Source organism: Eptesicus fuscus, chromosome 8 (assembly GCF_027574615.1).
Source record: "Eptesicus fuscus isolate TK198812 chromosome 8, DD_ASM_mEF_20220401, whole genome shotgun sequence".
NCBI classification, from domain to species: Eukaryota; Metazoa; Chordata; class Mammalia; order Chiroptera; family Vespertilionidae; genus Eptesicus; species Eptesicus fuscus.
Genome location: NC_072480.1, coordinates 70,640,224 through 70,661,980, shown reverse-complemented (window position 1 = coordinate 70,661,980; position 21,757 = coordinate 70,640,224). Strand labels below are relative to the sequence as shown.

The 21,757-nt window shown below is 41.0% G+C and overlaps 1 pseudogene; it reads left to right on the top strand.

The window, feature by feature from the left end:
- The first annotated feature begins 12,427 nt into the window (after positions 1 to 12,427).
- Positions 12,428 to 12,920, top strand: LOC129150088 (peptidyl-prolyl cis-trans isomerase A-like; annotated as a pseudogene).
- The last annotated feature ends 8,837 nt before the right edge of the window (positions 12,921 to 21,757 follow it).

Genomic DNA, 21,757 nt, shown 5'->3' with positions numbered 1-21,757 from the left:
TGAGCATTTCTATCAAAATCATAATTGATGCTATTAAACTATGGTTGACTATATTTCCTTGAATTAGACTTGTATACTATAGATGCAAATTAAAGCTTATGAGAAATGTAGAAATCTGCATGTGTGCATATATGGTTTGTGCTATAATTTTAAACATCTTCTAGTTAAGGAAACAGTATAAAAGATGACAAGGAGAAAGTACTAGGACAATGAGACAGAGAATGCTGGGGAGATGGAGCTACCTTATACAGGGTGGTTCTGGAAGGCCTCTTTGGGAATTGACACTTTCACTATTTTTTAACTTTTGAGCTGAGTCCTGATCTTAGGAAGCTCTTTGAGGTTCCAGGGAAGCTGAAATCCTGGCAAAGGAAAGAGCATGTGCAAAGGCCTGCAGGCAGGTTAGTGTGCATGTGACAAGAAGAATATATTTACAGCTACGCTTCTTTTTAGAAAGATTTCTCAACCAGAATTGCCAAGAGAATTATCCCTACCAGAAATGATGTGAGTGACAACTTCCTCATTTCTCTCAAGTTTGGTACCATTCCAGCTGTCCAGGAGAAAAGTCACGGGTATGCCTGCCTAAGGCACGATGGCTAATTCTCTTTCTGAGCGCCAATTGAGAAGGACTAGCTGCAGGGTGGGATGTTGGAGAGAGACTAGATGAAGTCAGGGTGGTAGGCAGCAGCCAAGAAAGGATTTGGGGTTTTATTCGATGTGCAATGGCAAGCACTGGAAGCTTTCAAGCAGTGGAATGCTATATTTGACTTACTGTAAAACATCACGGGCTGCTGTTTTGAAAATGGACTACAGAAAGCCCAGAGAAAAGGCACTCAGTCAGGAGGCTTCTGTGTTATTCTAGATGAAAGATGACAAGAGGAGAATGGCTGGAGTGGGAGATGATGAGAAATGTCAAATTTAGAATATCATTTTAATGCAGAGCCAGACTTACTTATGGGCTCAATATGGGCCAGGTGAGGGAAGATGAGATTAGAGAAAGACATGAATCAAAAGTTATTTCTGAGCAATTCATGGTTGTGATGTCATTAAAGGGTATGGGGAAGATGAGAGGAAGGGTGGAATTGAGGATGGGAGTAACCTGTGGAGATATCAAGTCGACAGCTGAACAAATGAATTTGGAGCTGAAGGGGAGGCAAAGGCTCGATATGTAAATAAGGGAGTCATCAATATATAAAAGTATTTAAACCACATTATGGGATGAGATCATCTAATTCTATTAATTTGTCTTAGAAAGCCCCTCAAATTTATCTCTTGTTCTTATTTCTGCTGCCATTAATCTTTGTTTCTCAGAAGCCCATGCAGTGCTTCTGTACCTGGTGTGTGGTCTCTCTCTCCTCAGCAGTCTTTCTTGTTCATAACTATACAATTTATCATCCTGTTACACAAATTAGATCATTCTTTTATTCAATAAAAACTGAGTACTCATTATGTGCAAATGTCCCAGTTAGGTGCTTTGGTGACTCAAAGATGAATAAGAAATAGATTCTGATATTAGGAGTTTATAGTCTACAGAAAGAACAGGTTTATTAAATAAAGAAAAAAGAAAAAGAAAAAAACAAACAAAAAATCCAAGGTAGAAAGTGATAAAAACCTCAAGAGAAAAAGGAAATATTGTGAGAAATTTAGGAGATGAAGAGATAATTTTTAGTTTTGTGGATCTAAAGTCTTTGTTAGGAAGGTTGTATTTGGGTTGGAAGAAGATATCAAAATGGTATCTTGACCTTGTTAACTACCTTCATGGTCCTCCATGGTCCCTAGTCTTTCAGGGCCTGTTTAGTTGGCTCTTCTTCCACTCTCTGACTTTTAAACATTAGAGTTTCAAGGGTTCAGTGTTAGGCTATCTTTTCTTGGTGCAACACTAATTTCCTAGGCAAGCTCTTTTCTGATGGTACATTTATCATGTCCCTTCAATTTATTGCCAATACAAAATTTAAAAAAAAAAGTAAATCTGATTCTGACAGCGCCTGCTCAATAGCCTGTCAATTCTGTTGCTCCTGGGATTAATATCCAAACTCTGATCCCCAACACCCCATATCCTGCTTGTCCCCTCTTCACTCTCTGAACTGTAACCACTCCAAGTTCCTCCCATAAGACACACTCCATTCTGCCTCAGGGCCATTATCCCTGGCATTCCTGGTGTTTGCAAAGTGTCCTCATTTCTATCTTTCTATATCACTCAGCTCACCTCCATGACTTCCCAGATAAAATAGCAACCTCAGGAAGCCTTCCCCAATTCCACAGGACTTTCTGTTATACATTCATTCTCACAGCAGCTTGTATTTTTCCTTCATTGTACTATCAGATTTATAACTAATTTATTTCTTTGTGCAACATTTGTTGTTATCCTCTCTGTCTCAATAATCTCTAAGCACCAACAGGCCTGAAACCATGTTACTCTTCTTCAGAACTACACCCACAGCATACACAGTACCAGAATCTTAACAAGTGCACTTTCCTTTTCATTACTTAATGCTAGCATGCTATTCCACTGGTCCCTGACTTGACTTTATGTTCCCTCATTTCTTGTACACCTCCCACTACCTACCACTTCAATGCCATTTCTTCTATAATGGCATACTTACATCTCCACCTATTAAAACTCTAGCCATTTTGAAGGACCACTCTCTTCCCCCTTGACCATGAAGTCTCCCCCGATCACTTCTGTTCGAGATGGTTTTCCTCTCCTCTAAAAGTGTGTTGTTCCAATTGACATGGGTCACTACTGCCAAGCTTCACGATGACTTGTATGCATGCATTGTTACCGCTGAGGTTTATGTACTTATATTCTCAGGCAGTAAGGGGTATGTATGCACTAACAGCACCTACCATAACATTGAAGAATTGGGGAAGTATTCAGATTACACTTGCAAAATGAATGATCACCACCCCCCTCAAAAAAAATGTTGACTCTTAAAGCATTAACATTAAGTTGTTTGAAAAATTCTCAAGTGTAGAACACCTTATTCGTGCACAGCATTAGATAAAGAATTACCATTCTTGGTTGTGGACCATGATTTCCAAAGAGCTAAAAGAGAAATGTCCTATTCTCTGATCTTAAACAACATAAATAGATGCTCCTGATCCATTTGTTGTTGGAATAATGGGATCTTGCTAGAGTAATGACAGTTATATGACCTTCCATGGCCAGATGGTCAGGGGACTTAAACCATAACATAGAGGGACCAACCAGGGAGATGTGGCTGTTTAGCTCATTAGAGAGTGTACTAGTAACATGAAAGAGAAACAGGCATCCTGGCCATCTTCAAATATTAAAAAGGTTCTCTGATAGAAGAGGAATTAGGTTTATCCTAACTGGTCCCAAGATACCTTTCTAGGAATAATGAATAGATATTTCAGGAGGAAGAAGATTTACTTAAGGTGAAGGTGAGCATTACAATACCTGGAACTTTGAGATGATAGCATGAATTCCCTGTGAAGGTACTGAGTCTCCTTTCACGTGAGGCATTCAAGAAGTTGTATAGACATTTAATAGGAAACTTATAGGAGGTTTCAAACACTGCAAGGTTGGATCTAGCACCTTTCACACCCAAGGTTCTTGGATTCTATCATAATAATAGCTAAAATGTAGAGCATTCATCACATGCCACATCCTGTCCTAAGCATTTTACATGTATTATATCATTTCATTGTCGCAACAACTATTATTACACCTGTGATTAAAGAGAAGAAAACTGAAGCACAGAGACATTAAATGATTTGCCTTAGTTCACACAATTAGTAAGAGGTTGATACCAGGAGACCTTCTTTCAGAGCCCAGGATTTTATTGTGCCTCTCATTATCACATGACAGATGTGAGTCCAAAATGGGCAAGGTCTTGCCTGGAAAAGGGAATAATAAGGTAGAGAAGTGGGATGATCTCCGGAAGGGTGTGTGGAAAAAAAAAAAAAAGTCACCTTATGAATGGATGGCACAGATACTCTGGAACAATGAATTCAAAGACTGGCTCCAGGCAATTACACTCCCATGTGAAGAGCACAGACAGGCCACTAAAACACACTGCTTCATAGCGCAACCCAGGTTATTATATTTTGAGAATATGAAAACAGTGTGCTTTAATTCTCCTTATAAATCAATTTCCTATGTCATCAAGACTAAGCTCTGAAACTCAGTGCCCTAGAAAATAAAGGGCACCTTCTAAAATCAAGACTGTACGCAGGGTGAAGAATGGGGGCATGAGGTAGGGAGGCAGAAAGGAGAAAGAATGGGGGAAATAGAAAAAGAAAGCCAGAAGCCTCATGCACGGGCCTCACATAGGTCCAACCTGGAGGGAGGGAGATAGAAACACCCCAGGTGTGTTGAGAAGAATGATGAGTGCAGAAGGTCTCTTGTCCTGCTTCCCATTTTGGACTCTGAGAGGAGACAGCTAGACCTAATGTCACTGCACCCACGAGGAGCCTGTCCCTGCACCAATGTAGGAACAAGAGGGTAGCATCTACTGGGACCTGGATGTTACTGAGCATGTACAATGGGGAACGTGGAAAATAACTGAGTCAAGAGCCAGAAGGGCTGTAAAAGAGTTTCCAACATCAGGGGTGAAATTGCCCTCAGACACCCACGGGTGGAGTGCCCAAGCTGGAGGCCAGTTGCAGGGCTAGCGGAGATCACAGATAGTACTAGTAAGTACCAGTTAGAGAAAGAGATGAATTGAGGCGAAGGGGAATTGAAAACACTGATTATGGAACATATTGAGCAGCGTGGGGCAGCAGGCTTGTGAACGACCCAGCCGGGCAGGGGATGGTCCAGGGTGGCAGGGAGTATCCAAGGATGCAGGGAGGAATAGAAAAACCGTGTCAGGCCCTGAGGCTCCTTTCAGTCCAGTAAGGACACACAGTTAGTTGGTCTCTCTATCCAAACCCTGTCTTAGGAGAAAGATCACGTACAAACGCTAAAATAAAAATAATTTTTAAAAAACTAAAAAGTCAAACCTAAGCATTTAAACAGAAGCATCTGAGTTAACCAAAACAAAGCTAATTCAAAATTAAAAAAAACTGTTCACTTTAATTGATGATTCAGATATTTTCCCTTCACTGTCCAGTAGGAATTCACAAGGAAGTTTGGATCCTTTGCAGATAAATAACAAACTATTTCAGGGTTTGTTGGTTTTTTCTACATTCCAATTTGCTAAGAGTTAAATGTCCCCTCCAAGTGCCCAAGTATAAAATAAAGTTTCTTGAACTACTGGTGCAAGGGGTTTTAATTTATAAAATTATTTCATTTACTTGGGAGACATTTCTTCCTATTCTATTGAAGCAAACCTAACTGGGAGAAAACAAATAAACCGACATCAGTGTCCACGAATGGCTCTGACATGCCGCCTCCTGACTTGACACCCCCATGCTGGGGAGCGGCATCAAAGGTGAATTTCAGTTCCGGATTCTTCTGACTTCTAACCTTTGCCAAATGTTCTCTCTGCTGGAACAAGCAAGTTCATTAGAACTTATCACTAGATGTCTTTTGAAAATGTGCAATTGAATAAAGATAACATTATTTTAGTTTTGTAACCCACTGGTGCTTATATTTTGCTACCTCATTTAAAATTATTGTATTTGCTAGAAAAGTGTATATGTAACAATGTAAAAGGATGTGAAATATGAACCATCTGTATGTACGTTTTGAGCATATAGAAAGGTGTTTCTGTTATAATGAGAAATAATATAATTCATATAGTTTATGATTTAACTATATTTGAAGAAAACTAATATAATATAAGGGAAAGTGATGAGTGAGATGGGAATAGTAAGCTATGTTTGGAAACATTTCATTTTAATTTAAGTCAAAAGTATAATAATGTTGCAAAAGCCCTAATGCAGGAAACATCTTGTCACATGGTACCTTAGTAACTGCTTGCAGATCTAGTGTCTTATTCTTTGGGAAACACTGCTGTATAAAATTGAATAAATAAAAGAATGTCACAGCAAGCAATTTTAAGACTATCTATGTGGTAAACTTGACTGACTATATTTGGGAAAACAGAAAATAAGGTCTTGGGCTTGGAGAATACATCAGTAAAAAGAGCTGAGAAAAACAAGCATCTCAAATCCTGTGTGAGTCTCAATGAGACTAGTTTTCACAATGTAAAAGGCAGAACAAATATTCATGAGAGGAAATCAAACCCTCAGGCAGATGAAGACATTGTAAGGTAGCATCCAGGTACTCCAAATGAATATATATACACATTTATATAAAGTTATATATAGACATAACATAAATATATATTGTCATATATTATAACATATAATATATAAGTATATATGTTAAAATTATGATTTTATTATATAATCACTGTATACATTATGGATATCCATTTATATAAATATATATTAAATTCTGAATATATATACTATATAATTCTGACTAAATTAACTAAAAATAAATTTCTACATTATTGCTATAATCCTTGAGGAACTATGGATACCGGAGGAAGCAGATAGAGAAGGGGAACCCATTAACTATAGACAAGTGAGCTAAATATCAAATCTCAAAATGGATTATTAAAATAATTATACATAAGCATTTAGAAAATTAATTTATCATTCAGATAATTTTCTTCATACTCTTACTAGGACACATAAATGGAATTTGATAAACCTTAAGTACCTTTTAGCAAAAAGTTTGAAAAGTTCTAATATGGTGTATTGTAAGCAACAAGGGGTAACTTCAGCCAATAAAGTGGTAAGTCTTACATGATGCAAAGTAATCGACTGCTCATCCTAAGTGATGTTTATAGTGGAAAGCTGAAGAGCTATATTTTGGCCTTATTTGATGAGCATTTTTGTGTCCTGCTGATCATTTTTTAAGGAAAAGAAGTTAGAATCTCCTTAAAATTAAAATGGGTTTTGAAATTTTAATGAAAAAAAAAAAATATCCCACCCTAGCTGGTTTGGCTCAGTGGATAGAGAGTCGGCCTGCTGACTGAAGGGTCCTGAAGGGTCCCAAGTTTGATTCCGGTCAAGGACACATACCCAGGTTGTGGGCTCAATCCCCAGTAGGGGGCGTGCAGGAGGCAACCGATTGATGATTCTCATCATTGATGTTTCTTCTCCCTTCCTCTCTAAAATCAATAAAAATATATTTTAAAAATATTCCCTTTTATCATATTACTTATGAAACTTCATGTATGACTTAAACAGTTTTTCCATTGTAGCCTACTACTTACATTAGTATTTGGATGTTCTTGCATGTTAACGATTATAGCAATCCCTATTTTGATCACACTTGTTCTCTCTGTTGAAAATGTTTGCTGAATTAACACTGGTCACTTTCAATGACTTTCTCAAAAATCGTATTTATTCACATGCCAATGCCTTCCATGTAGACATAAATGCAAACTCCTCATTAGGACAAAAGTCACTCACATGCCTTACCTCCTAACTCAACTCTTGTACTGACCAATATATGTAATGGAGGCTTAGTCGCATAGAATGACCTGTGTGCCCTTGTGATCATTTTTTTTTTTAGTATCCCTTCCTACTCTTTGCCTGGATGATGAAATGTTTAAAAAGCAAATTCAGATTATGTTTATTTAGATATCATTCTATTATAGAAATTCAATCTAAAGAGGAAAACACTTAAGAAAGGAAACTTATTGACTTATGTAAATTGAAAGTTCCAGAGTGACCCACGGGACTTGAAATATATTATTGGGATTCCATTTCTATCTCTATCAGTCATCTATGCTTGCTTTTTTGCAGTCCTAGTCTAGCATTACCTTAGTTAATTTGGGCTTCACTATCCACAGTTCCAGAGAATGAAGTGGTTCTCTTGATAGTTCCAGCAAAAATCCTGTGGAAAGGCATTGATTGGCCTGATTTGGGCCACAGTCCATTTCATCAATGAGGATGGAATAATTGGACACTTCAGTTGCCCAGCCAGAGAGCTGGGGACCACCTCTGCAGTTGAAGATGAAGAAAGTAAGAAAGAAATCAAATCACAGCCAAACCACATGGAATGACTGTGAATAAGAAAGGAGGGTGTGGTTGACAAAAGAAGGGAGGGGAGCAAATAAAATGACAGATTAATGGAATCTCAGGAACCAAATAAACTGATGAACAAACTAGATCCAGAGACATGGATGCATGCAACAGACTGATGAATCTCAGAGGGAAGGCAGGGGCAGGGGAAGAGATTCACCAAAGAACTTATATGTCTGCATAACCCATGGACATAGGCAATAGTACAGTGAAGGCCTGGGGAGGAGGAGAGAGCAGGGTGGAGGAGGTGAATGGGAAAAAAAGGGAAGATATATAATACTTTCAACAATAAATATACTTTTTTAAAAAGATAGATTAAAAACCATGAACGCAGCAGTGTACTTCATTGTTTAGACTCTAAATAGAGTTCAATGTGAAGTTCTATATTTGGATCCAAAATAAAATAGTGTAAAACATAAAAAGGAAAGAAATGTGGCTTTACAGCTTAAACACATACAAAAAAAGGAGGAAAGTTTTAATGACTGAACTGAATCAGTGGAATCTGCTGTGTGTTGTGGCTACAAAGAACAGCAACAATAACAATAAAACCAACAAAAACAGAAACACAAGAACAAAAGAAGATCTAGATACAGAGCTGGGCAGGGGAAGCATCAAACTCTTTCTCAGACTTTTATAAGCTGGAACTCATGCAGAGAAGAGTGGCAGGATGACTGGTGGAGATGTCCTAAGAGAGAAAGACAATTGCTAAGTAGCCAACTGAAGCTAGAGACCATGAGTTTGGGAAGGTATGAAACTGATCTAAGGTTGTAAGCTTTCACTACAAGTGCTTTGGAAAGACAAGCGGGCAAGAGAATTGAGGGAGTCACAGAATGGCCAGAGTGCTTCCCTGTGGTTTATATTGAAGGAGCTGAGTCCAGGAGGAAAGAGGAAGAACTGAGGCAATGATATCTGAATGAGGTCAAAGATCAAAGTCATGGGAGGGAGGGCGTGGGAAGAAGAGGGACTGGCAGGGAAAGTTGGAGATTTCTAAGTTTGAATTTAGATTCCACATGCACAAACATTTTTGTCTGTCTCAGTTAATTTGGGCTGCTATAACAGAAATACCATAGACTTGGAGGCTTATAAAAAATACAAATTTATTTCTCACAAATCCAAGATCAAGGTGCTGGTAGATTCAGTAGCTGGTAAGATCCCATTTTCTGGTTCATAGATAGTTGTCTTCTGGCTGTGTCCTCACATGGCAGAAAGGATGAGAGAACTTTCTGGAGTCCGTTTTGTAAAGCTCCATCCTCCTGACTTATCATTTCCCAAAGGCCTCACCTTCAAATTCCATGGGGGTTAGGATTTCACTAATACATTAAGGGGAAAGAATTTCAAATATGAATTTTGAGAGGACACAGACTTTCACTCCATAACAGACAACAAGGAATATGGTATTGGTGAGGTAGACTGGGAAAAAAAAGGTGTTGGAATCAGGTTGGCCAAGAAACTTGAATGTTAGGTATTGGACTGGATATCTTCATTGGTTCTATAGTGACAGGACAATTATTGGACTCAAGTTGAAGAAATATGAGTCAGGAGCTAAAGTCCACAATGATTTGAGGATATGTTCAAGAGTTTGGTTATTAAGTTCAGCCTGCATGGATCAGTGGTTGAGTATCAACCTACGAACCAGGAGATCACAGTTTGATTCTTAGTCAGGGCACATACCTGGGTTGTGGGCTCAATCCCCAGTGGGGGGGCATGCAGGAGGAATCCGATTAATGATTCTCTCTCACCCTCTCGCTCTCCCTTCTTCTCTGAAATAAATAAATAAATATATAGAAAAGAGTTTGGTCATTAAAAATATAAAGAAAAGGTACATGAGGGTATAACCTAAAGGGAGGAACCTCTAAGGAGAAATATGTTTTTAAAGTGAGATAATGGTCAACCAGTAGCAACAGCGTGTTTGTCTCTTAGGGATGTTATAACAAATTACCATAAATTCTGTGGCTTCTAACAACATACATTTATTTTGCAACAGTTCTGGAAGCCAGAAGTTCAAAATGAGTCTTTGGGGATAATATCAGGGGCAAGCAGAGCTACCCTCCCTCTTGGAGGCTCTAGAACAGAATCTGCTATTGTCTCCTTGTTTCTGGCATTCCTTACTCTGCAGCCTCATAACTCCAATCTCTACCTGCTGGTCACATTGCCTTCTCTTCTTCTCTCTACACGTGCCATCACATTGCCCTCTGCCTCACTCTTACAAGTTCTTATAAGGATAAATGTAATTGCATTTGGAATCTACCTGAATAATTGAGAATAATATACCCATCTCAAGATCTTATTTAACCACATTTGCAAAAAACTCTGTCTCATTCTCTCTCTCTCTCTCTCTCTCTCTCACACACACACACACATACATATCTTTGGGCTTTGATCTTTGGGGGTGTTTTGTTTGGTCCACCACAGATGGTGAGGTAGATGTAGCAGCAGTGTTCCTAGGAAAGAGCTAGAATTAGGTGAGACCAGGGGTCTACAAATACATCCTGCAGGCCAGTGCCTGTTGTTTATAAACAAAGTTTTATGTGAGCACAGCCATGCCAGTGTCTTTACATATCATTTTTGGCTGCTTTCCTGCTACAAGGGCAGAGTGGAATAGTTGTGACAGTAACCATATGGTCCTCACGACTGAAACATTTACTATCTAGTCTGTTACAGAAAAGTTTGCCAATCCCTCGATTTGACCAAGAATGGCACGGGATCATCCCAGGAAGATGACAAGGTTTACATTCACAATTGATCAATGGTCATATGTGAATAGATTCAGTGGGAGAAAAACCTACAAAATGCCATTGGATTTTACAGTGAGATCTTGATAGTTTGGGGTGAAAAATATTTTATTAAAATGTTGAATGTAGAAAACAAGTATTACAAAGAAGTTGCTAACAAAATGGATGTTAGTAAAATATGTTGCTACTTGCCTAATAAGATATATTAACTATCCTATGTAATTATATATATATACTAATTACATATTAATTGGTAAAATATATTTGCTTGAAAGTATATTTTGAGAAATTTGTATACACAGTTAAAGGAAAATTTAGGGTGGGATTATAGTAGTGTTGCAAGGTAAAAATAAAGAGTCTTATGATATTGTTTGATTAAGGGGGAAAAAAAGATGAAAATGTAGACAAAGATGGAAAGGAGAGAAATTGAAGAAACTGGAGAGATGGGAAAGATCATGAGTGACACACCAGCCCTAAGACAGCAGGGAGGCTGGCATGGAGACCCCCAGGAGAAGGGTTCACCTGAATAAGCAAGATGCGTCTTGCTGCTCTCGAGGGCACCCACGAGAAGGAAATGGAGAGAGATACTGGGAAATCTTGAGGTAAAGGTATAAGCCAAAAAAAGGGGTTTAAAACTTTAAACAGATGGAATGTGTGTAATCATAGATTTTAGAAACACAGGAGTCTATATAGAATCCTGATTAAACTGAAACCCTGGAGGATTTGGTGAGAAATTTCACCAGAAACCCAAAGAGTCGAGTCCTCGGCTGAGTGTAAGGATGTTAAGACTGGGGCTTGGCTGTGGAAAATCTGTTTAACAGCTGTTGCGGGGAATGCATGGAGGGATCGCATGGGAGGCCCCGGGAGGGTTCAAGCTCCACTGGGGAACATGAATTTTACTCAGTCAGGAGGGAGGTGGTGTGAGTGTGAGTGTGAATGTGAGTGTATCTGTGTGTGTATGAGAGAGAGAGAGAGAGAGAGAGACTGTGTGTGTGTGTGTGTGTGTGTGTGTGTGTGTGTGTGTGTGTGTGTTTGGTAAAAAAGAAAGAACTAGAGAAAGAGAGATACACAGATAGAGACAGAAACTGAGACAGAGAGAGACTTTCCAACAGTGTTCTGCAAAACTGGATTAGGAGCTGCTGAAGTACGTGGAGGGAGGGCTTTCTTCAGCGCACAGCTTACTATAGCAGGATTGGCCAAAACTTAAAAGCAGAGGGATTCTTAGAGATACAGCAGAGTTGCAATGACTGCTTCCATGTCATTGAAGCAGAAGGGGGTAGGTGCCTGTGAAAATAGAAGCTGTCAGAGAGGAAATCTTTTTCTTCACTCTTGTAACTTTGGTGAATAGAACAACAGTTCCTGGCACATAGTAGTTATGCAAACATTTGAGGACTTAATTAATGAAAAATTACATTTTTGAGAGCCTACAATGTGCCAAGCATGACCATCCTAACAAACTGCCCCTATCGTGTTATTATTAGCATGCTACACCCAACCCTTACCATCAAATGATGAAACACTGGGCCCAGAGATGTTTTAGGATTTGCCAGTTAGCCAGACAGTAAGGGGCAGTGCTGGGATTCGAACCCAGGTCCACCTGACTATGAACCTTTTCCACTATCTTAAACTTCTGATAAACCTATGGAGGTCTGGCCTTGCCGCCCGGGAGCTGCCCATGCCCAACAATGGTGAACCCCATCGTGTTCTTTGACATTGCCATTGACGGCGAGCCCTTGGGCTCCATCTCCTTCTAACTGTTTGCAGATAAAGTTCCAAAGACAGCAGAAAACTTTCATGCCCTGAACACCGGAGAGAAAGGATTTGGTTATAAAGGTTCCTGCTTTCACAGAATCATTCTAGGATTTATGTGCCAAGTGGTGACTTCATAGGCCAGGATGGCACAGGAGGGAAGTCCGTCTATGGAGAAAGATTTGTTGATAAGAATTTCATCCTGAAGCATACAGGTCCTGTCATCTTGTCCACGGCAAATGTTGGACCCAACACAGGGGTTCCCAGTTTTCATCTGCACTGCCACGCCTGAGTGGTTGAATGGCAAGCATGTGGTCTTTGGCCCGGTGAAAGAAGGCCTGCATATTGTGACAGCTGTGGAGCGCTTTGGTTCCAGAAATGGCCAAGACCAGCAAGAAGATCACCATTGCTGACTGTGGACAACTCTAATAAATTTGACTTGTGTTTTATCTTAACTATCAGACCATTCCCCTGTTGCCCAGGAGAGCACCCTTTACCCCCATTTACTTGGAATGTTCTATAATCTTTGTGTTCTTACCTCAGTTCACTGGGTTCCATATTTTCCTTACCCCTTCCCAGTCTAGAAAGCTGGATTGCAGAGTTAAGTTTATGACTATGAAATGAAAACAAAGCAAAACCCGTGGAGCTCTGGTGAAGACTACACACAATAGTGGTGACAGTGGGAGAAGTAAAATCTACGGTGGTTTTGCACTATTCATTGAAGCTCTGAGCTTGCAACTTTTGTGGAAAGCAGTGCCACTAATACAGCCTTCTACATTTTGCAGCCTACTGGTACAGAGTCTGCTTGTCCAAACTTCCTGGCAAGCAGAGCCCCAAGGTGCCAGGGTCAGGGTTGCCCATGGTGATGGACTGGGAACAAAGGGAGGACAGAAGGAATCATCCAGGAGGAAGAGTTGGGAGCCATGGAAACAGTCTAAACGAAGAATCACAAAGAAGCAATCAAGGGGCTGTGTAGCCATGGACGCTGAGGAAGGGGAACTGCGGTGGGGAAGCCAGCAAGCCTTGGGCATTGGGGCCAACAAGAGGCTGACATCAAGAATGAATGCTGAAGGCTCTGCTCCCAGAACCAGGACCTCCTGAATGGGGCTTCATTCTCACCAGAGCATTACAAAAGGGATCATGAAGGTGACCAGGTCAATTTGAACAATACTAAATGTAGTTCCTCTTATTCTAGGTAACCCCAATCATCTCTGTCTGCTACAGTAGAGTCCTCCTCTGCGTCATTTTATAACTCATGACGATTTCTCCTACTCTATCCAATGCCAGTCTCTGAATGGTGTTCTCCCTGCTATGAGTTTGCCTTCACAGCTTGCTTGCTATTCATTGCTGTGGCAAAAAAAAAATAAAAAAAAAAAATCCAGAATTGCATGACATTTTCCCTTTGCAATAAAGTGCAATTGACTTAATGACAGTGGTTGCTTCTGCTCCCCAGGGCTCATTTAGGTAAGGTCATTGCATTTGCCTAAGGTTGAGTTTTCCAGAAGTGTAATTTCCTCAAAAGTATGGCCTTTCCAAGTCTGCCCTGACCTGAGTTGTTTAAACATCTATAATTATACTGCGGATGCTGAGCAACCGGGCCTTCTCCAGCCTCTCACCTTCAGCTCTTAGGACAACAAGTTGGCATCCTGGTTCTCACCTGTATCCATGGCCAATCTCACCCACCTTTCAGGATGAGTCTGCTCCTGATCCAGGAGAACTTTGAAACAATTCAGGAAAGTGGCATATCTTATACACGCTGTTCCAGTCCCCCATGGCCACTGAAAATTGCAAGTCGGCTGCACCTCCAAGGAATTTGTGGCTGAACAAACTAACTGGTATCCACATCATGATCGTGTACCTTCAGAGTGTGCCGCTGAATGTCAGCAGTGCATGCGGACCAGACTTCAGAGGCCTGAGTGAAGATGAGAGAGAAGTAGCATCCGCATCACAAATCAATCAACCCAGAGGCTTTTCAAGTGAATAGAAAAGGCAACCCGTAGCCAGACTCTGGGCTGTTTTCTTCTGCACGACTCCCTGCCCTCCCCTGCTTTCAAGTGTATGCCGGTGTCTCTACAAACAAAAATAATAAGGGCACTCAGGTCCTTCAAACAAAGCAAAATGTGATCCCTTTGTGGCTGCTGCATCAATAAATGAATGGCCCTCCCCACACTCAAGAAGAGCAATATCAGATGTGCTTGGGGATCTTAATAATACTATTATTAAGGATGAGACCAGTGGAGAAATTTGTTTTTCCTGTAACACCTGGAGCAACAAAAGTCCAGAGAGAGCAGGAATAAAACAGTTTTTCTTAGGTCTGTCTTTGAAATGCATTTTCTCTCCTTAGTAGGGACCTGTCAATCAAACTCCTAAAGTAAGAAAATAACCATTTTTACTAAAAAACATCTGAGGGAAAACTTGGAGTTTCACTTAGGTAGAAATCAATATGTTTACATGCTCAAGGAAAGGGAAAACCTTAGTAGTGCTTTAGGATTTTATTTGAAAAAATTAATATTCTATAAATGCATAGCTCAACACAAAATAATAAATATAAATCATGTCTAACTCAGGTGCATCGTCTTCTGGGCCAATTTGGTCATCTAAAACTAAAATTTCCCTTCCTTGGCCCCCTGCCACCAATCCTCCTTGCTTTCCCTTTACATTTTATAAAGGATTTAGAGAGTTTTATAAACACTTTGTATATTTTAGAGAACCATGGGATATTGAAGTTGGAAGAGATTTTAGACATCAAGTCAGTTCCTTCCTTTTATAGACAGGAAAGTTCAGACTCAGATACATTGAAACTTATCCAAATCCTACACCTAGTTAGTGGCAAAGGCTGAAATAAAACACAGATCTTTCACCATCCAGCATCATGCTCTATCCACTCCATCAGGGATTTCCAAAATTGCCTGATTACCCAAATTACTCTGGGCCCTTGTGAAAAATACACAGCCCAGGTCTTTTCCGGAGACTCTGAGTCAGTTGTAATAACCTTCCCAGGTGATTCGTAGGACCAGGCATTGTTTGGGAAACACTTCATGACAACTGCATGCTTTATCCTTTTTTCTCAAAGGGGGATTCTCTTTCACCATCTGCAGTGGATGCCTTGGTTGGAAGAGCAGGGAGCAAAGGGAGGGGAGAGTTTGGCTCATTCTGACTTCTGGCAGCCTTCTCAAGGAGAGACAAGCAGGAAATGGAGAGTCACTTCCAGGCACGACCAAGGCAGCCCCCTGTGATTTTCCCCTTGTCCAAATCCCCATAATTTATGCTCACTTTGGGTAGCAATCATTTGTTGCCTATTATTGAGTTAGTTTTGTATTCATATTTGTATTCCTTGGGCACATTAATAAGCTGGGAACTTGTTAAGATGAGAAAGAATGTCTAATTTATCCTTATTTATCTCTTAATATGTAGCATTGCCTTATTAATTAATTTATTTCAGGCCTAGTATGACTTCCAATTTGCAAGACAAATGACAAGACAGTATTTCCCTCTTGTCCTGTCATAATCAACCTAAAGCGACTAAGAGAATTACAAAAATAAATGTACATTTAATTTTTATAAGAAAATAGAGGCCCGGTGCATGAAAATTCATGCACTGGAGGGGGGATCCCTCAGCCTGGCCTGCCCCCTCTCACAGACCGGGAGCCCTCAGGGGCAGGAGGCGATCAGGGGAAGGTGATGCCCCCATCACACCTCTGCTGCTGCCACTGCCAGCAGCACAAGCCTCGGCCAGCCCTGGTTACCTGGGTGAGCTCGGCCAGCGTGGCTCAGTGGTTGAGTGTTGATCTATGAACCAGGAGTTCATGGTTCGATTCCCAGTCAGGCACATGCCTGGGTTGTGGGCTCGATCCCCAGTATGGGGCATGCAAGAAGCAACTGATCAATGATTCTCCCTCATCATTGATGTTTCTATCTCGCTCTCCCTCTCCCTTCCTCTCTGGAATCAATAAAAATATATATTTAAAAAAATAACAAAGAGGAGGTGAAGGAGGAAATAGTATAGAACTGTATAATTGTCAGAAAAAAAAAGTGAAGAAAACACTCATCAGAAAAACAAGTATACAACCAGGTAAAAAATTATGACCAAAATATATACACACACACACATGCTCAAAACAAAACAAACAAACAAATAGGCACAGCATGGAATTGCTTCTATAAAACAAATGTTCCATAGTAATATAAAAACTTGGGAAAGATATGTCAGGAAAAGTTAAAACCTGAGCTAGATCAGGAAATAAGTTGAAAATTACAAAATACTGTCTCAGAGATGAAGGCCATAGTGGAGGTAGCAATATACCCCATCCAGTTCATCATCCATCCCACACCACACTGATCAATCAATAACTCAAAAATGATCAAATGACTTCTGGGTTAAAAGAGTTTTCATTGCTTCCTCATCACCTACAATTAAAATCTAAAATTCTTTGTATAGCGTATAACCCCTGCCAGTTATTTAGCTTCGCCTACCTACGACCTAACCACTACTTTTTTGTGAGTTAATTTGTCAAATGCTACAGGCAATTTGATAATTATTTGTAAGATCAAGAAGCTGTCATTTTCCCATCTTCAAATGTGTCCTAGAACTACTAATACCCAGCTCATGATTGCCTCCACGGTGAGACTTTCCCTCCCAACCCCTGCTTCCCCAACACTCACACAGGCACCACCAGGCCTTCCCTTCTCTCTTCTGTTTCTAGAACTTATTGTAGAAGTGCTCACTACATTGTGACAACTCTTAAAATAAGTGTCATTTTCTCTCATGATCGATTTAAGAGAAGGAATTTGTGTTCACCAATACCCAGTACCATAATTTGCACATAACTGGAATCTAATGAAACTTTGTTAAATTAAGGAAGGTTCTTCTTTGCTCTCTTGCAAGATTTTAGAGCCTACCCCATATACTCCTTCTAATTTGTACTTTCCTCTTCAAAAAATGTCATTTTATCTAGAACTTTGCTTCCAATATTTAAGATCCCAGAGGACATGAATATAGGAAATTACAATGTGGATATAAGGGTTAACATGTACAAAACTGAATTCATCACCTTTCAATCCATCCAGCTTCCTTTCCCATCCTTCTTCCTTTTTGTAAGCAGCATTCCTGATCTGGAGACTTCATATTTTGGGATCCATCAGATTCATCCTTCTGTTTGATCCCTTCCTTAATATTTATTATTCCACAATATTTCCTACATTCTCTTTTTTCCCTGTTTCCAGTGCCACCCCTATTTGCTCCTTTGTTTCAGCAGTTTTCAAAGTAATCTCTTTGCTTAAAATTTCTCATATGTATTGATCCAAACAAAATATACTGAAAGGACTATTTCATAAAGTCATGCTTTAATTCTGAACTTAAACACTTCTGTGCTTATCTCACATTAAAAATCTCAGCTCTTTTAGAATTTGCCCCCAAACTTACAAATCCAACCCTGTGCAGTGTAAATCCCCATATTAAAGCTTTCTCTTTTGTTGAATTAGTCTCATTCTTCACCCAACAAATCATGCTTCCACCTGTGTCCATGCTACTTCACACCAAAGTAGGCCATGGCTTCTTTTATTGTTCATACAAATCCTATTCATTCTTCAAGGACAAACTCAAATTCTGCATAAAGTCTGTTAGAATATTTGCTGTGACATTGATCTTGATCTTCTCTGATTCCTTGCATCGCACATTTAACATATATGTTCTATAACTTATTAAGTATAGTGCATCTCTTAGTTCATTCAGGCTGCTATAACAAAATACCACCGACTAGGTGGCTTATAAACAACAGAAATTAATTTCTCACAGTAATGGAGACTGCAAGACCAAGATCAGGATCAGCATGGATAGTCAGGGCTCTCTTCTGGGTCACAGACTGCTATGTCTCATTGTGTCCCCACATGCTGTAAGGGAAAGGAGCTCTCTGGAGTCTCTTTTATAAGGCATGAAATTTGTGCACAGGGGTTGGGGAGGAGGGTCCCCTCAGCCCAGCCTGCACCCTCTCCAATCTGGGACCTCTCGGGGGATGTCCAACTGCCGATTTAGCCCGATCCTGATCACCCCCAACTGCCCCCTCGCTGACCTGCCCCCCCCACTGGCCTGCTTGCCACTTACTGGACCCCCCTTCCAGCCTGGTTGCCCCCAACTGCCCCCCCCCACTGGCCTGGTTGCCCCCAACTGCCCCCGCCACCAGCCAGGTCGCCCCTCACTGTCCCCCCTGCCGTCCTGGTCACCCCATGCAGCCTGCTGTTTAGTCGTTTGGTCGCCCCTCACTGTCCCCCCTGCCGGCCTGGTCACCCCATGCAGCCTGCTGTTTAGTCGTTTGGTCATCCCTCACTAACCCCCCTGTTGGCCTTGTTGCCCCATGCAGCCTGTTTGGTCCTATGTCCGGTTGTTTCAGTCATGATGGCCCCTGAAGGTAATTACATGTATGGATAATTACCCTTCAGGAGGACTCCGCCCTCCTGACTTAAGCACCTTCCAAAGTTCTCACCTGCTAATAGCATCATCTTTGGAGCAAGAACTTCAACATATGAATTTTGAGGGGACACAAACATTCAGTCCATAGCAGTTCAGGTGTTCATCTTAAAGGTCACCAACTATTTGTGAGTGTGGTAGAGGGGATGGATCTATAGGTGGATGTGGGTGAATAGAAAAGTAATAAATATTAAACTGATTAGAAAAGACTGAAAGAAGCAGCTGGAGCTGTGTTTATTGCTCTGACCCTAGCATACTCTCTTTTAAATCGGTATCTTCACCATGTCAATCAGAGCCACAGGAGTAATTAACACTCAGCAAGTTGGGTAATTGAGTCTCAGTAAGTGGTCAACATAAGTTTAGAAGCTTTAGTTAAAATGGGAATTGTGTATAAATGGATAATTGTGCAGATTTAGCTTCCTATTATTTCTAATTTGCTTTGATATAATTGTGGAATAATTGGAGGCCGGTCCTCACCTTCAATAGACATAAATCACTTTGTGTGGAGAAATGTTTCATTTGAGAAAAATAATTTGAGGAGCAAGGCATACACTGGTGAAACTTTTGTGTGTAGACATGAAAACTTAGAAGACACATTCATGGATATGCTGAGGTTGTGATGTTTGGGTTTAGATGGTAAGATGACCAGGTCCAAGAGAGGTGCAGTGCCATGAGAAACAAAGACAAGGTCATTCATCAATGGACTCAGGTAATAATGGTTAAACTATGTACTGAAAAACATGAACTTGACTTAGCACAATGTCTTGGTGTTACCCAACATACTGCTCAGGAAACATTGCCTTTCATAAACCTCTATACATACCCTTTGTCAGAGCACCCATTCATCAGCTGCTTCCCAGATTTCTGGGACAGTCTCTTGGGGAATATTTCTGATCAAGATTCCCTAAATTCTGTGGGTCTGCTCGATGATAAACATAATATTAATCCTAAGATGTTAACTTAAACCTTATATTTCTAGGACTCGCTTATCAACATTACTAGGAAAGCTGAAAGATATACTTATGATTCTTGTAATAAATAGTTTCTGCAAGTCTAGATGATCTATAATAATAAAAGCATAATATGCTAATTAGACCGGATGTCCTTCCAGAAGTCCTTCTGGACAACCTTCCAGACAAAGCCAGGGCTGCTAGGGAAGCCTGGGTCTCAGGTGCCAGAGGCAAGCCAGTGCTGGCAGCTGGGGGAAGGAAGGCCAACTCTTGCACAAATTTCGTGCATCAGGCCTCTAGTAATTATATAATAAAATAAAAATTGATTTATGGAAAATAAAGAACATTATAACCTGATGAACAAAAAGATAGATACAGAAGCAGTAAAGCACCGAACAGACTGTCAAATTACAGCGGGAAGGCTGGGGAGTGTTGGGGAGGTGGGGAAAGAGATCAACCAAAGGACTTATATGCCTGCATATAAGCACAACCAATGGACACAAGACACTCGGGGGGGGGGGAGGGGGAGGGGATGAGGACATGCGACAGGGGGTAGGGGAGGCTGGGGGAAGGTCAATGGGGAAAAAAAAGGAGATATATGTACTACTATATGTAATACTTTAAACAATAAAAACATTACATTTAAAAAACTAAAAAAATTGATTTATGCTAAAAATTATAAATCAACTTTCATTGGATATTTAAATTTTTTCTTTAATGATATGATTTATAGCTATTTGAAATGACATGGAAAAGAAAAAATTATCTAGTGCAGTTCTCAGGAGTACAAGCTCAGGGTTAAAATCCAAGAAACACCAGGTACTAGCTCTGTGACCTTGGACAAGTTATTTAGTGACTCTTTGCTTCTGCTTCCTTAAGATAGGAAGGGTATTAATTAGCATTTACCTCTGAAAGTTGTGTCATGGTGATTAAAGAAGATAACACATGTAAAATAATACCTATAATAGTGCTGGTTAGGTATCATGATTATATTCTTATTATAGATCTGTTAAATACCAATTCACCTTGGAGTTCAAGGTCTCATATACAAGAAATATCATATTTAGAAAATAATTCTTCTTATCCTATATAATAAAGAGGTGATATGCAAATTAACCCTCACGCCCTCACAAGATGGCTGCCTATGACCAGGCCGGCAGGGGGGTTAGTGAGGGATGACCAAATGACTGAACAAGCAGGTTGTGTGGGGCAACCAGGCTGACAGGGGGTTAGTGAAGGATGACCGAACAACTGAACAGCAGACTGTGTGGGGTGACCAGGCAGGCAGAGGGGCCATGAAGGGTGACCAAGCTGGCAGGGGGGGCATTTGGGGGCAATTAGGCTGGCAGGGGGGCAGTTGGGGGCAACCAGGCCAGTGGAGGGGAAGGGGCAGTAAGGGGTGACCAGGTTGGCGGGGGGTGTATTTGGGGGCAATTAGGCTGGCAGGGGGGCAGTTGGGGGCAACCAGGCTGCAGAGGGGGGCAGTTGGGGGCAACCAGGCCAGTGGAGGGGAAGGGGCAGTAAGGGGTGACCAGGTTGGCAGGGGGGGCATTTGGGGGCAATTAGGCTGGCAGGGGGGCAGTTGGGGGCAACCAGGCTGCAGAGGGGGGCAGTTGGGGATGACCAGGCCGGTGGGGGGGCGGGCAGTTAGGAGCGACCAGGCCAGCAAGGAGGGGACAGTGGGGGCCACCTGGCTGGCAGCGGGGGGCAGGTAGGGGTGACCAGGCTGGCGGGGGGGGGGGCAGTTAGGGAGATCAGCCTGGCACACAGAGGCAGTGAGGGGCGATCAGACCTGCAGGTGGGGGGCAGTTAGGGGCGACCAGGAAGGCAGGCAGGTGAGCGATTAGGAGCCA